Source organism: Plecotus auritus (genome assembly GCF_963455305.1).
Source record: "Plecotus auritus genome assembly, chromosome: 1".
NCBI lineage: Eukaryota > Metazoa > Chordata > Mammalia > Chiroptera > Vespertilionidae > Plecotus > Plecotus auritus.
The window spans coordinates 14477652-14493642 of NC_137770.1; the positions used below are offsets into that span (position 1 = coordinate 14477652).

The following is a 15991-nucleotide window of genomic DNA, read 5'->3' on the forward strand; positions in this document are numbered from 1 at the left end:
CAGGCATCTGTGCACAGCACTCTGGGTAAGAATCCACAGTCACACATGGATCTCCGGACAGAAACCTGGCAGCCCCGGCCCCTGCAAGGCAGAGAGGGAGCGGCTCCTCCCCAGGGGAAATGCTGTCTGTGCCCATGGTCTCCCTGGAATGCATCTATTTATGTGTCCACCTTTATTTTACTCTCACTCTCGAGTGTGGTGTGGGCACGGGAACTCTTAAATGGATATTTTGGCATTAACCAGGGACTGAGTCTTTTGGGCCCCAACTCATGACTGTGCTCAAAGCTCACAGCTCCGCGAGAGGTGGCAGCTACGCAGTGCAGGTGAGAGCTTTCTGTTTAATGGCATAGATTTAGGCTCAAGGGAACAACTGGAACTCAGAGCAGGGGCACCTTCCAGGGAGACGGGAGAGGAAGCACAGTGTTGAAATTGGTACCCCTTGAGAGAATGGCATCCAAACTGGCCTGGTTAATATGTAAAAGAGCCCTAACCGGTTTGGCTCAGTGGCTAGAGCGTTGGCCTGCGGACTCAAGGGTCCCAGGTTCGATTCCAGTCAAGGGCATGTACCTTGGTGGCAGGCACATACCCAGTAGGGGGTGTGCAGGAGGCAGGTGATCGATGTTTTTCTCTCATCAATGTTTCTAACTGTCTATCCCTCTCCCTTCCTCTCTGTAAAATTCAATAAAATTTATTTTTAAAAAATATGTAAAAGGCATGGTATCACCCCAGCCCAGTCCAGTGGCCTCTGAACAGCTGGGCTCGTACCTGACCCTCAGACCCTCGTAGAAGGTGTGTTTGTTTGGGCAGTGAGCACATCTGACAGCAAGTACGTCACACCCCCTCTTCCCCATTCCTTATTCTTGCTGGAAGCTGAGGAGGCCTCACCACCTTTGACGTTTTTTCCTGTGTACCAGAGGATATCATGACCTCACACATAGTACATAGTTTTCTAGGTGAACAAAAGGAGGCAGGAAATAGGTTTACTGGAAGGTCCCGATTGCTCACAGTGGGAGTTAATAGACTGTCCCTGTGATTAGTTTGATCCGGTGAAGGATACTTCTCCTGAATCAGTCTTGGGTGAACGGGTAGAGAAGTGGACAGTGCTGAGCTGTGACTGAGGATTCCGGAGAGTTCCAATGGGGCCCTCGCAGATAAACAAGGAAATGGCCTGCTTGTTTACAGAGCCCTGCGTGGCTAAGTGATAGGTAGGTAGATACTTGATGAGTGCTTCTAAATAGTGACAGCTTATTATTACTATGGCATTTAACTTTATCCCTCACATGAATGCAAATGGAACATTATCTGTAGTTACAAGAATCTATAGTGTTATCCTATACTAGAGGTCTGGTGCACAAAATCCGTGCACTGGGTGGTGGGGGGGTGTTCCCTAAGCCCGGCCTGCGCCCTCTGCAGTCCGGGACCACCCGGCCTGGGCTCTGCCATTGATCCCCACCCACAGCGAGGCCCTGCCCACCCTGCTGGGGCTCTGGGATCAATCACAAAGCAGAGGGAGGCCCTTTTCACACGGCCTGGACTCCACCATTGGTTGCCGCCCACAGGGAGTCCCTGCCTGCCCTGCCCACCTCGCCAGGACTCTGTGATCAATGCTGCGCAGAGGGAGGCCCTGCCCACCCAGCCGGGGCTCTGCAGTGGGCCTTCCCAGCCGTAGTGGCTTGCCTCGGCCCTTGCAGCCATGGCTTTGTGTGGAAGATGTCTGGTCTATCTGGTCTAATTAGCATATTACCCTTTTATTAGCATGCTATCTAATAAAAGAGAAACATGCAAATTGACCGTATCTCTGCTATGCCCACCAGTCATGCCCACCAGCCAATCAGGAGTGAGTATGCAAATTAACCCAACAAATATGGTGACGGCCACAGAGCTGGAGAGAGCAGGAGGCTTGGGTTGCCAAGCTTCCCACCCTGGCCGGCCCTGGCCTCCGCTCAAGGCTATAAAGTTTCAATTATAGAAGATAAATAAATCCTAGATACTTGCTTCCAGCCGGCCCTGGTCTCTGCTCAAGGTGCGCTGAAAAAAAAAAAAAGAGAAAGAAAAAAAGGAGGGGCTGGGACCTTGGGCTGCTGGGGGGGTGATCAGGCCAGGATGGGACAGCAGGGGACGTTGGGGTAAGCAGACCAGCAGGGGGGCCAGTTGGGGGTGAGCAGGCCATTGCGGGGGGGGGCAGTTGGAGGTGATCAGGACAGCAGGGGGTGCAGTTTGGAGTGAGCAGGCCAGCAGGGGGGAAGTTGGGGGTGAGCAGGCCAGTGGGGAGGGAAAGTGGGGGCGAGCAGGCCAGCCAGGGGGGGCAGTTGGGGGTGAGCAGGCTGGCACGGGTGGCAGTTGGGGGGCGAGCAGGCCGGCAGGCAGAGTGGTTAGGGTCAATCAGGCAGGCAGGCAGGTCAGCTGCTGGAGCTAGCAGTCCCGGATTGTGAGAGGGATGTTCGACTGCCGGTCTAGGCCCGATCCCTGTAAACTGGCAGTAGGACATCCTTCAAGGGGTCCCAGATTGGAGAGGGTGCAGGCTGGGCTGAGGAACACCCCCCAACCCCTGTGCATGAATTTTGTGCATCGGGCCACTAGTAGATAATAAAAGGCTAATATGCAAATCAACTGAATAGTGAAACCACCGGTCGCTATGACCTGCACTGACCACCAGGGGGCAGACGCTCAAAGCAGGAGCTGTCCCCTGCTGGTCAGTACGCTCCCACAGGGGGAGTGCCACTCAGCCAGAAGCCGGGCTCACAGCTGGAGAGTGCAGCGGCGGTGGCAGGAGCCTCTCCCGTCTATGTGGCAGGTGGACATCCCCTGAGGGCTCCCTGACTGTGAGAGGGCACAGGCTGGGCTGAAGGGCCCGTGCCCCCCCCCCCCCCAACCCGCCCAGTGCACACATTTTGTGCAAGGGCCTTGGCCCTTGCAGCCGCAGTGGCTTGCCTCGGCCCTCACAGCCCTGGCTTCGTTTGGAAGGTTATCTGGAAGGACGTCTGGAAGGACGCCCAGAAGGTCGTTTGGCTGTCCGCTCTAATTAGCATATTACGCTTTTATTATTATAGATGATATGTGTAGGTAGGTATATGTGTTTGTGTATATGTATGTATGGATAAATAAATTATTTGCTTCTAAGATAATTGATAGAGTTCATTGTTTTCTTAAGATGGGGAAATATCTAAATTACCCCCAGTGTAACTAGTTCCACTTTTTTATTACTTGGTTTCCACTTCTATTTTTTTTTTAAGATTTTTATCCTTGACACTATTATAGACATCCCCTATTTTCCCTCCTTTACCCACCTCCACCCAGCCCTGCCACCTGCCACCCCCCACCCATGGCCTTCACCACACTGTTGTCTGTTCACGGGCTATGTGTATATGCTCCTTGGCTAATCTCATCTTCTTTCATCCAGTCCCCCCACCCTTCTAAGATCTGTCCGTCTGTTCCATATATTCATGCCTCTGGTTCTATTTTGTCTGTCAGTTTATTTTGTTCTTTAGATTTCACATATTAGTGAGATAATATGATATTTGTCTTTCTCTGACTGGCTTATTTCACTTAGTATCATGCTCTCCAGGTCCATCCATGCTGTATCAAAGGGTAAGAGTTCCTTCTTTTTTACGTAGTATTCTATTGAGTAAATGTTCCACGTTTTTTTTAATCCACTCACCTACGGATGGGCACTTGGGCTGTTTTCAGATCTTGACTATTGTAAACAACACTGCTAGGAACATAGGGGTGCATATATTCTTTCTGATTGGTGTTTTGGGATTCTTAGGATATATTCCCAGAAGTGGGTTTGCTGGGACAAAAGACAGTTCCATATTTAATTTTTTGGGGGAAACTCCATGCTGTTTTCCATAATGGCTCCATCTCTCTGCATTCCCACCAGTTGTGTACTAAGGTTCCCTTTTCTCCACATCCTCGCCAGTGCTTGCTGTTTGTTGATTTATTGACGGTAGCCATTCTGGCAGATGTGAGGTGATACCTCATTGCTGTTTTAATTTGCATCTCTCTGATGATTAGTGACATTGAACATCTTTTCATTTGTCCATTGGCCATCTGCATGTCCTTTTTGGAGAAGTGTCTATTCAGGTCCTTTGCCCATTTTCCACTTCTTTTTTTAGCTCTTCTACCCAGGACACATAAATAGCCTCTGGATGTATGTGTGCTGAACTCAACAAAAGTGTAAACAAGCTGCTATTTACTTTATTAAACAGCTTCAGAAGGGATGTTTGGTCTGATTGCCGGAAATTGTTAGCTTATCACTGAACTGTCCCGATAATTCTTATTATTCAATTTGCATTGCTTATGATAATAATTATTACCACATAAAAGAGCACAATGCTTTTATTTGTATAGTTCTCTCATTAATAATTTAATTGGCGATTACATTCAAGTGGTTCTGCGACACACATCTCCAAGTACTTAGAGACTGGCCCTGGGCACCTGGGGAAGCCGGAATTTAGGTTTAAATTTTAAGGTTTGGGGCGAGGATCTGGGTGGCAGGCAGGTGCTGTGGCCTTGACATCCAATTGGTTGGCTCTCCATTTCCCCTCATATTTATTTCCAAACATGTTGTTGTTGATTCATCAGCAGGAACTCTGATCTGATCACTTTAACAACCTAAGAAACTCAGTCATGGTATAGTTATTTGGGTCACTAAAATGACTAGATTGAAACTAGTTTGTAAGTTAAAAGATAATGATGGCTAAAACAACACATCTGACCCAGAAGGGTTGCATCAGTGGGTTCATGTAAACCCAGTCTGTGTCTGTGTCTGTGTCTGTGTCTGTGTCTGTGTCTGTTCTTTAGAAATGGGAGGATTTAGCCCGGCCAGTGTGGCTCATCAACCCATGAACCAAGAAGTCGCTGGTTTGATTTCCCAGTTGGGGCACATGCCCGGGTTTTGGGCTCGATCCCCAGTGGGGGGCATGCAGGAGGCAGTCCATCGATGATGTTTCTCTCATTGGTGATTCTGCCTCTCTGTTCCTCTACCTTCCTCTCTCTCTAAAAATCAACAAAAAAACCATATTTAAAAGAAAAGAAAAAGGCAGATTTTTATCGGTCTCAGCTTAGCAACGTTCCTAGACTGCTTTGCAACTGTGGATGACATACATTCTGATACATCTTGCTACAGAAGAACTTAGTTTGAGGATTTTTTTAGTGTAGGAGTGTGCCATCTTGTCCTCATTCACATTGTATATGGTAAATAAAATGATGCATTGAAATACACCTCTGGAGGCATGACAAATGGGGTTGAACCCAACTCAGGGCATCAGCCCATAGTGATGTTCAAGCCACTGTACTTTAAAACTCTGGATTCAACAGGGAAAATAAAGGCAACAAAGGACTCCCATTGGAGCAGACCAGCCTGACATCTGGGGGATGAGCCTGTGCCGATCAGGAGTGTCCGGAAGGACATCTTCCACGTCAGAAACTGGAGTTCATTAAAATGAATGCCTCCTCCTCCACCAGTGGATGCGTATTTGGAGCAGGTCTTAATGTCAGGCCCTTACCTGGAAACGGGTTCACTGCATCCCAGGACAGGAACTGGGGGTTGTGGAGGCTGTTTGAGAGCATCGTTTTAAAATTTGCCTTTGGAAAGGAGTTTGATTTCTTGTAATTAAAAATTGTGTCTCGCCCTAGCTGTTTGGAGCATCATCCCGTACACCGAAAGGTGGCGGGTTTGATTCCTGTCAGGGCACATGCTCAGGTTGCAGGTGCCTTCTCCGTTCGGGCTCATGCGGGAGGCAACCAATTAATGTTTCTCTCTCACATCACTTTCTCTCTCTCTTCTCTCTCTCTCTCTCTCTCTCTCTCTCTCTCTCTCTCTCTTCCTCCCTTCCACCCTCCCCCTCCCTCTCTCTCCCTCTCTTCTTTTCCCTCTTCCTCCCTCCCTCCTTATCTCTAAGATAAATTAAAAAAATTTTTTTAATTGTGTTTACATCTGTAATGAGCAATGGAGTTCCTAGTACTGTGAACTCCATGGACACACTATTTTAATACATTTAAACATTGGATAGTAAGTTACCAATTTAGGAGAAGAAGGTCACCTTTTGGTGGCTAAGTGGCCCATATGTGTCACTCTGGGTAGACCAGGCTTGGGCTAACAGACCGCTCGTAAAACGCATAAAACAATGGGGTATAAAACGATGAAGATTTATTTCTTGCTTACTCTACATATCTATTGAGGCTGGCTGGGGACACTCATCCTTATTCTCATTCTCAGATGGAGGCTGAGAGAGAGGAGAAGAGGGCGGAGCACACACTGTCCAGTTGTGACACGTGTCACTTCCACTCACACTTTATTGGCCAAGGCTAGTCACGTGGCCACCCCTAACTTCCAGCAGCTGTGTTCTTGAAGGAGAGAGAGCTGAAATGCTTATAAACAGCTCTTTGATGTCCATAGTATATACCTTCAATATTAGAGCCAGAATTCAAGAAACCTCGCTCAGCTGGAGCCAGTGAGGAGCACTTATGAGAGAATTCTCTCTAACCTTCAGCAGAATGCCCTGGTCACCTGAAGTGGGGTTGTCTTATCTCTTCAGTATTGTCTTGTCTAGAGGGGACTGTACTCCAACCCCCCACTCTCCAGCTTTTACACAATTATAAGCCACAAAAACAGTGAGCTTGTGATGCAGGTGCAACAGCACATGGAGTCCCCCAGCCATCCTTCTGGGCCAACTCAGCCCAACCCAGTGCCACCTCGAAGCTTGTCCTGCACAGACATTCTAGAATTGCCACAAGTCCTTGCTTCCCTTCCTGGGTGTTTTCTGTGGAATGTCCCAGTGTTGGAAGTCATCCTTTAGATTTCGATCCTTTTTTTTTATAATATGTTAGAGGCTTGGCGCATGGAATTTGTGCGTGGGTATGGTCCCTAGGCCTGGCCTGCGATCAGGACTATATTCCCCAGCTGCTAGCAGCTGGCCCCACCCCCCACTACCCCCGCCTTCTCTGTATGTGGGATGACCAGCGGGGTGGGGGCCTTGGCCTGGCGCTGCCCATGTCCCCCTGGTTCCCCGTTCGCCATCGGGCGATCGGAGCCTGCTGGCTGGGGGAAGAGACCAAGAGGTGGTCAGTGCGCCTCGTAGTGATTGATTGAGCGGTCGTTCTGGTTGTTCTGCCATTAGGGTCAATTTGCATATTACCCTTTTATTACATAGGATTTTTTTTATTGATTTCAGAGAGGGAGGGAGGGAGGGAGGGGGGGAGAGAGAGAGAGAGGGAGGAGAGAGAGAGAGAGAGAGAGAGAGAGAAATAGCAACATCATGAAAGAGAATCATTGATTAGCTGCCTCCTGCATGCCCCACACTGGGGATCGAGCCCACAACTAGGGGATGTGCCCTGACTGGGAACGGAACCGTGACCTCCTGGTTCATAGGTCAACTCTCAACCACTGAGCCATGCCAGCCAGGCTAGCTCTCATTTTCTTAAGTGAGCACCTGAAGGTTTCTTTCTAGAGAGACAAAGCCTGGTTGGGTGGGGCATTGGTCTGTGTGTCCAGCTGGCTTCAGGGAAGTTGCCCTCACTGGCCAGGTGGCTCAGGGACGCTCCGTTGTCTTCACCTCCATTCTCTCTGCTCTGCTTAGTCCTGGCCCGGCTGCGGGGTGCTTGCTCCCTGCTTGGATCAGAGCCCTTGGGTCTGGGCTTGGGTGGTTGGGGTAACGAGTTCCATTGGGGCCTTGCTGATGTTCTTTAAGGCCCCCCAAGGAATTCATATCAACACCAGAGAGCCTCACGTAGCCAGCAAATTCGGCTACCTGGCATATAGCCAAGAGTTAGGAAGAAGCCAAAAATATCTCAGAGGACAAGACGGCTTTCTCCAAACCCAGGCACTAACCTTGAAGCAGACAGGTCCTTGTGGGCGTGGTGTTCTCAAAGCAGCCACACTCCTGATTAACTTGGTTTTCTGATTCTCTTTGCTTTAAAAAAATAATTTATTTCCCCCCTTTTATTTTATCTTTTCCATCCCCTCATATTATCTTCCACCTCCACCCACCCTCCTCGTCCCCACAATCGCCACACTGTGGCCCATGTCTGTGAGTTCTGTCTCCTTTATGCTCAGTCCCCCAGCCCCACCCCCACCAGAGCTGCTTGCCTGCTCTCTATCTATGAGTCTGCCCCTATTTCGCTTGTTAGTGCTGATTCTCTTTACTTTTATAGGTGACAAAACGGAGGCACCAAGAGGTTAAATGATTTGCCTGCAGTCTCAATGTGGTAAGTGGCAGAACAGGTTCTTATGAGGCCAGACTTAGTCGGATGTCTGTGACGGTGGCAGAGAGATAAGGAAAAAGATGGAACTGACTTTAACTCTCTTTTTGTTTTTAAAGAAAGTAGTAGAGAAATATGTAGCAATTGTAGGACTATTCCCTTCAAAATGGCCACTTTACTTTTTCATTCTAAGGCGCGAGGAGTATTTGTTGGCTGAGAAAATCCAGTAAGCGGAGCTGTGCTCCCCGGTCCTGCCAGCGAATATGAAGTTCCTGGAGTTCTCGTCGCTGAACATCTCGTTTGGCTGGTTATAAATAGACGCTTATGAAAGAGTTCTTTGCACAATCGAGATGAAGCCTTGACGCAGCCTGTGTCATGAGGAGCAGCCGGGCCCAGGCACGCTCGGGTGGGCGGTGGAGGCTGCGGGAGGACCTCGGAGCAGGGGCAGGGCCGTCTGGGGACGGCTGCTCACCCTGAGCCTTCCCGTCGGAGCAGCGGCCCCCAGCTCTGGACACTCCCTGAGAGCCTCCATCTGTGGGCACTTTGGTTTCAAAGCGCCGGCACGCACACGGTGTCCTCTGCCCCACACAGTCCCGTGTGCTTGGCAAAGCAGACATCGGTGTCATTTCCACCCTTCAGGTGAGGACAGCCAGGCTTAGCGGAGGGCACCCCAGGCCACGGGGCCAGCGAGAAGCAGGTTTCGAGCTGCCCCCCTAGACCAGGTGCCCGCACCCCCAGGGCGCATGGGGAACACCTGCTCTGTTCCTGCCTGGGGAGGGCCCAGAGGGGAATCGAAGGAGGTCCCTTCCCTGCTCCGACCAGCTTTCTTTCCCCGGGCAGAGAAGCCCAGTGCCACAGGGAGGGAGGAATGCGACGGGCCAGTCACAACAGGAACCACTTCGCTCAGGCAGAAGAGAGGTTTGCGAGGACGTGAGCAGGAGGAACCCTGGGACCTCAGGCAGCTTGGAGGCCAAGCTCCCTTTATCTGCTAGCTGCGAGCAGCAGCCTTCCTGGGCCTGGGCCAGGGCCAGGGCCTAGGCTCCCCGCAGCGGGCAGAGGAAACCGGCCGGTCCCGAGGGGCGCTCACCTTCCCCAGGGCCTCCCTGGCCCAGGTGTACCCTGAACGGGAAGCAGGAAGCAGATTGGCTGCTGGCCATCAGACTCTCCTTGTGCTGGGGGTCAGGGCATCCTTGGGGTGGTTCTAGACCCGACGTGTGGTCCCGGTTCATCTCTAGAAAGAGCTCAGGGTAGATTTTTAGCCAGTTAGGGGTTACTACCAGTAGGTCTTTCTTTTTCTCTCCTGTAACTTAAAACATCCTCACTCATAATTTTAAAGAGGCTCAAATCAAAACAACAAGAAAATACATTTGTCACTTGTCTGCATGGCAAATCTGAAGGAATTTGAGAATATCCAGTTCTGGAAAGAGGTTGGGAGACAGACACCCCCTCTCAGTCTCCATGGCAGGGTGCACTGACGGAGCGTCTGGGAGGGCATTGGCAGTATCTATCAAAAGTTATATGCCTGGCTGGTGTGGCTCAGTGGTTGAACATCGACCTATGAACCTGGAGGTCATGGTTCGATTCCTGGTCAGGGCGCATGCTGCTCGGGTTGCGGGCTCCATCCCCAGGGTGGGGTGTGCAGGAGGCAGCCAATCAATGATTCTCTCTCATCATTCAAGTTTTTCTCTCTCTCCCTTCTTTTCTGAAATCAATAAAAATATTTTTTTAAAAAGTTACATGCACCGAGCCAGCAAGTTCACCCTGAGAAATGCCAGCTGTGCGCCTACTCACCCAAGCAGCAGAAACTGGTGAATGTTGTGTATAATGGCGCAGGAGCACAGAGCAAGCATTCTGGTTTCGGGACTTTGTTGCCTTCTGTCTTAGTCCATTTGGGCAGCTATAGCAAAATGCCCCACACTGGGTGGCTTATTTGTCAGAGCTCTGGAGGCTGGAAGTCCAAGGGCAAGGTGCCAGTGGGGCTCACTGGGGAAATCTCTTGCAGGTCATGGACCTCTCGTGTCCTCACATGGAGGAAGGAGCCAGGAGCTCTGTGGGATCCCTTTGGTAAGGGCACCGATCCCATGTGTGAGGGCTCTGCCCCAGGACCTAATTCCCTCCCATAGCCCCACCTCCCCATACCATCACAGCGGGTAGGATATCAACTTATGAATTTGGGGTGGGGGGAGGGCACAAGCATGCAGACCATACACCTTTTTAAGTGAAAAAAAGCAAGTTGCAGGAAAGTAGGTTCCTATATATGTAAAAAAATTAAATCATATATAATGTGTCTACATATATATATACATGCATGTATGTGCTCAGATTTTCATAACTATTTTTGGCAGGATACACAAGAAAAAAGTAGGGAGGACAGAGGGTTCCAGGTAGGAGAGAAGACAACATTTTGCACATTACATTTTCTCTTAAAAAAACAACAAAAACCAACAAGGGTGCATCTATCAGTGTTGTTATATTTTTTAATGTTTACATAGGACTAATATGTTTAGGTGGTGAGACTATTGACCATTTAGATTAAACAGTTTTTTCTGTATTTTAAAATTATTTAGTGAGTGATTGCATTTTTTGAATGAAAAGTTGGGGTATAACCCTCTTCAAGAGCCCCTTCCAGTTGAGACATTTCCTGACTGTATTTGTTAAGCATGTGCCCAGCCCTGTCTCTCTCTGTAGCATGTAATGAAACCACGCTCTCTGCCCACGAGGCACTTAGGGCTGGGGCAGGTGATGGTGGATGGCAGTAAACACACCTGAGCAGGTACAGTGCCTGGATCACACCCTTCTCTGCTAGAGGCTGGCTGGTCTTGCTGGGCCAGGACTCATTTCCTTCCCCAGCAGAGGGACGTGTCTGAGTCTGGGAAGGCAAGAGCCATGGAGAGCAGGGGCCAGTGTTGTGCAGTGTCTGTGCTTAGGGGCCCCGGGCAGGTCCCAGCCTCAGCTGGATCCTTCTGAATTCCTGATTGTCAGCACCACCCGTGGCAGTGTACCAGCAGCGAGAACTAGCACATGTTCAGTGCCAGGGGCTGTGGCGATCTCTTTCTGAGTAAGCGTTGTCGTTCCTGGTTTTCTCCACGTTCTCTAGATGAAGATTCAGATGTGCCCCTTGCTGCTGCCTTCACTTTTCCCATCATGAAACACTGTGCTCCCTACTAGGAGGCTGTATGCTCAGGGGATCCGAGTGGTGACTGGAACAGTCATTGAACTGGGGAAGTCCCCAGAGAAGGGAAAAATTCAGATTGGTCCAGGTTCTTGCTCAGCTGCCCAAGCCCCTGAATTTTCTTGCTCACGTTAAAGGGTTTGCTTTAACTACAGAGGCCGTGTGCCTTACAAACCATCATGATGGTTGGTTCCTACCTTCATTACAGCACTTACCACGCTGTGTAGTAACTGCTGTATGGGTGTGTCCTTCACTGGGCTGTGGCGTCCTGTTGGGCACGGTCTTGGTTCATCTCGCTGATCCACATCTCACTGTGCCTGCAATTGGCTCTTAATTAGGACTCCAAGAACCTTTCCAACACGGGCAGGGTTCATGCTTGTGGGCAAAGCAGTTGTCTGCGCAGTCAGGGGGACTAGCAAGTGACACAAAACACGTGTCCCCTAGCTGGCTGTCAATTGGAAAAGAGATGAAAAAGAGGAGAAGTGAGTGAAGTTGTTTTTGTTTTAGTTTGGCGAAGTCGTGTTTGGTAGCAAAATAGCTGCCCCGATGTGGCAGGGGTGAGGGGCACTGAATGTACTTCCGTCTCAGTTTGCTTTCAGCAGAGTACCTCGTGCGCTTCGGTGGCTGAGTTGTGATTTAGGAAGGGGCAGGCGTGAGAGGAAAAGAGATGAGAAGGAGGGAAAATCAGGGGAAGTGATGGACCAGAGGCACCGGGGGGCCACTGGAGGCTGGAGCACCAGGGGTTCCTGGAGAGACGGGCCGGGCGTTTGTGGCTGACTTCTCCCTGTGCCTATGCTCAGCTGTGTTCACATTGGGGCTCATTTGGAGGCAGCTGGTAGAAACTCTGTGTGTGTGTGTGTGTGTGTGTGTGTGTGTGTGTGTGTGTGTGGCGGGGGGGGGGGCGGGCGAGGAACACATAGTTTATAAAAAGGAATAAAGCTAATGCAATGGGGACCACCCCAATATCCTACCCGAATAATCAGCCTTGTAAAAAGAACACTTCACAAAAACCTAAATCCTGGAATAAGCATTTCTTTCCGATACGATCCAGCATACGATCCTATAAACCTACGGCATGTGGACAGCTCCAGAGTGAAGATTTCAATGGAAAAAATTCCAAGAGTGTCCTTCGCCCCAGGTGAGGGCACCAACCAGCCAGTCTTCATCTGCCAGAGGGGACGGAAGTGGTCTCACAGCCCCTGAGGTGATAAATGACTAGGGTTGGAGGTGTTGGATCCCTCTTCACATTCCTGGGAACACTTGGATCTGTGGGTCCCGGGGAACCCCTTTGCATGTGGCCAGTGGTGTAGAGCCCAGCTGTGTGGGCCTCTGAAAACTTCGTGCCAGATGTTGCTGAAGAGTTGAGCCAGAGGGGTGGAGCCACTCAGGAGACTGTTACGGAAGCTTTCTCAGCAAAGGTTTCTGGGAAGAGGGATCACGCGTGAGTTTGTGCTGGACACTGGCCCTGTGTTTATGAAGCCAGGATTGCTTCTTAGTCGGCGGGGAGGATGGCACCTCTGGGCCAGGGTTCTGAGGAAGGCTGTGTGCATAGACACTTGAGCTGCCTCTAAGCTGCAGGTAGTGCAGGAGCACCCCAGGTCTGGGCGTGGGGCAGGCTGGGAAGCAGGAAGAAGACAGAGGCATCTCTGTGCCTCCCACCCATGGCACTTCCTCATGTGTTGGTGCCCCCGCGTGCACTTTGCTGATGGAATCTGAAGACTGGGATCTGTTTCATCTTCACTACGGGACAGTGGGCTGGGAGCCTCACCCCTGCAGAATCCACCGGCAAACCATCAGCGGAACCCCCACTTCTTCTGACCCTGGAGCAAGGGTACCTCGTGAGATGGTGTTTAAAAATGTTTTTATTGATTTCAGAGAGAGGAAGGGAGAGACAGAAATATCAGTGATGACAGGGAATCATGGATCGGCTGCCTCATGCACACCCCCTACTGGGGATCGAGCCTGAAACTTGGGCACGTGCCCTGACCGGGAATCAACCGTGACCTCCTTGTTCACTGAGCCACACTGGCCGGGACCGTGAGATAGCTTTTGGCGGCATTAGCCATATCCCTTAACATCCCAGTCTAATGCATTCTACCTTGGATGCTTTTTCCAGTATTGGGGTCCCCGTAAGGGAGAAAAGGAGGAACTGTCTGCGTGATTAGGAGAGCTCACCAAAGTGGCCCACCCTGCAGTGGAGGGATTTCCCTGGAAGGGCCAAGGGTCGCTGCTTCCCCAAGTTAAGTAGCCCCTGGCATTCCTCCAGCCAGCGAGAACTCCGAAGTATGGAGACGCAGTCTCCAATCTCCCTGCTGTGTCAGGAAGCGTTCGTGAATGGAAACGTCGATGTTGACAGGGTTATCTCACTAGACAGAAGGCTGATGATCCAGAGCAGAGGCCCCTGTGGGCAGGGCTTGTCTCTCCTTCTCTGAGGCAGCCTCGGCGCTGCTCACGCCAGCTCACCGGCTTCCTGAAAGGACAGATGTGGGCCCAAATGCCTCTGAGGTATTCTTCCATGCTGGTTCCCAAGTTCTGAAACACCCTTCCCCCTTCCCCACTTACCTCACTTTAAATACAGCCCATCTTTCTGTGTCTGTCTGGAGAGCTGCGGGCCGGACGCCTGTGCTGATGGCACCGGCCCTCGGGCATCTGCTTTCTCCTGGCACCGACTCCAGACATCACTTGTGTGCTCCCAAGTCCTTTCCTGTGAATCCTGGTGAAAGGGCTTTGTTTTGTAAAGGATTTGGTTTTTATTGTTATCTTTAATTAGTAAGGCTTTAAGGCCAACAATACCACTCTCAGCATCTGTTTCTGATATACTTTTCATTAATATATTTATTATTCACTCACAAGCTATTCCTTCAGTATTGTGGGCCAGGACATGGCCTGGCCCCGGGCAACAGTGGAGCAATGCACTGTTCTCGTGGCCTCTGCGTCTGCGTCCAGTGGGAGAAGACAGGACAAGCCAGCAGGCGAGGAGGACCCCTGCAGGAAGTAGATAAGCTGTGTGGGGAAGGGCTTGGGGTGCTGGTGTCTGGGGAGATGTCTCCGAAAGAAGGAAATTTCAGCCAAGACCTGAGGGAAAGGAGGGAGCAGGAGAGAAAGGGTGGGACGCGTTTCTCACCTGGGAGGGTGGCAGGTGTGCCCGCATGATGGGGCCCTGCAGGGGGAACTAGGATGTCCTGGTCCCTCCTCAGTTGAGATTTGGTGCCTTTGGTGTGAGGCATATTTGTGGGCGACTCTTTATTTTGAAATAATACACTCAGAAATTTCAAAAACAAACAAACAAATAAAAAGCAAAGAGTGTAGATAAGACCTCCACCCATTCTTCCTCCAGCTTCCCCCACAATGATATCTTACCAGGACATTGACATTGGTGCAATACTGTTAACTAGACTCCAGACCTTATTAGAAGACTTCAGATATTTATTTATTTATTTATTTATTTATTTATTTATTTATTTTATTTACTTATTTATTTATTTATTTTTAATCCTCACCTGAGGATATTATTCCATTGATTTTTAGGGAGAGTGGAAGAGAGAGGGAAAGACAGACAGAAATATCGATGTGAGAGAAACACATTGATTGGTTGCCTCCCACACTATCCCAGGCCGGGGAGGAGCCTACAACCAAGGCACTTGCTCCCTACGGGAATGAAACCTGGGCCGATGCTCTAGCCACTGAACCAAACCGGCTAGGGCTTCAATAGTATTTATACGTATTCATTGTATATAGAGGATTTGTGTCTGTGTGTGTGGTACATTTTTAAAGTGTACATTTTCATCTCTTTTAAACATACTTGCTCAGTGTTTCAGGAGTGTCTGACTATTTATTTAATAAACATCAAATGAACACTTACTACGTATCAGTGTGTGTTGGGTACTTGAGATGCAGGCAGAGGGTGTCGGGGGCTTGGTGGTGGTCCGAGAAAGCTGCGCAGGGAGGTGTTGGGGCAGCCTGGTGAGAAGGTCCGGGTGTGAGGAAAGCTGGCCCATCCGGGAAATGCCAAGGAGAGAGGGGGATGGGGGCGGCCAGGACAGGTGAGCAGGTTTAGCGTGCGAGGGGCTGAGTGCCAGGCTGGGGGTTTGGGACTTGGTGCTTCTTTGCAGATTCCTCAGTACCTAGCCAAATTAGGGTCAGAGCATGACTACAATCACCTGAAAACTACTTAATTTATGTTCTCACTGATCCGTCCGTTTGAGCAATAAAGGCAATGCCTACTGTGTGCACATCTGATCTGGGAGGGACGCCTGGATGCAGCCTGACAAGGTCCCTCCAGGCCGAGCGTGAGTCCATCATCCACTCCAACACACCATGTTCCCCGGCACAGCGCCCGTGTGTGCATATCATTGACGTGTGTTGTACACGAGGAAACTAGGTGTCAGATGCTAGGTAGATGTTTCCTTCGAGTTTTCTGAGGAGGGAGAGAGACACCTGTCAACTATACTGGATCCACGCATATTACACAAATCCTCTATGTACAGTGACTGCATCCACCAAAAAAAGGAATGTTCCCGTTTAATCGAAGCACTTGGCATTTAGCTCTGACCTTTTGAATGTGTCATTTCGGGGCGGCAGCCTTTTAGATGGCCTGCAGGGCTGTACTGGAACGCT

General features: G+C 50.2%; 1 protein-coding gene across 6 annotated transcripts in view; it reads left to right on the top strand.

Moving 5' to 3' along the window:
- FOXN3 (forkhead box N3) overlaps window positions 1-15991 on the top strand; it is a 368404-nt gene that overhangs the window by 104440 nt on the left and 247973 nt on the right. For 2 of the 6 annotated variants that reach the window (XM_080687002.1, XM_080686997.1), the window contains exon 3: window positions 8155-8208. The exons of the other annotated variants lie outside the window; for them this stretch is intronic. The gene's annotated coding sequence lies outside the window, so the exon portion shown is untranslated. The remainder of the gene's footprint in view (window positions 1-8154; window positions 8209-15991) is intronic. 6 annotated transcript variants of the gene reach the window in all.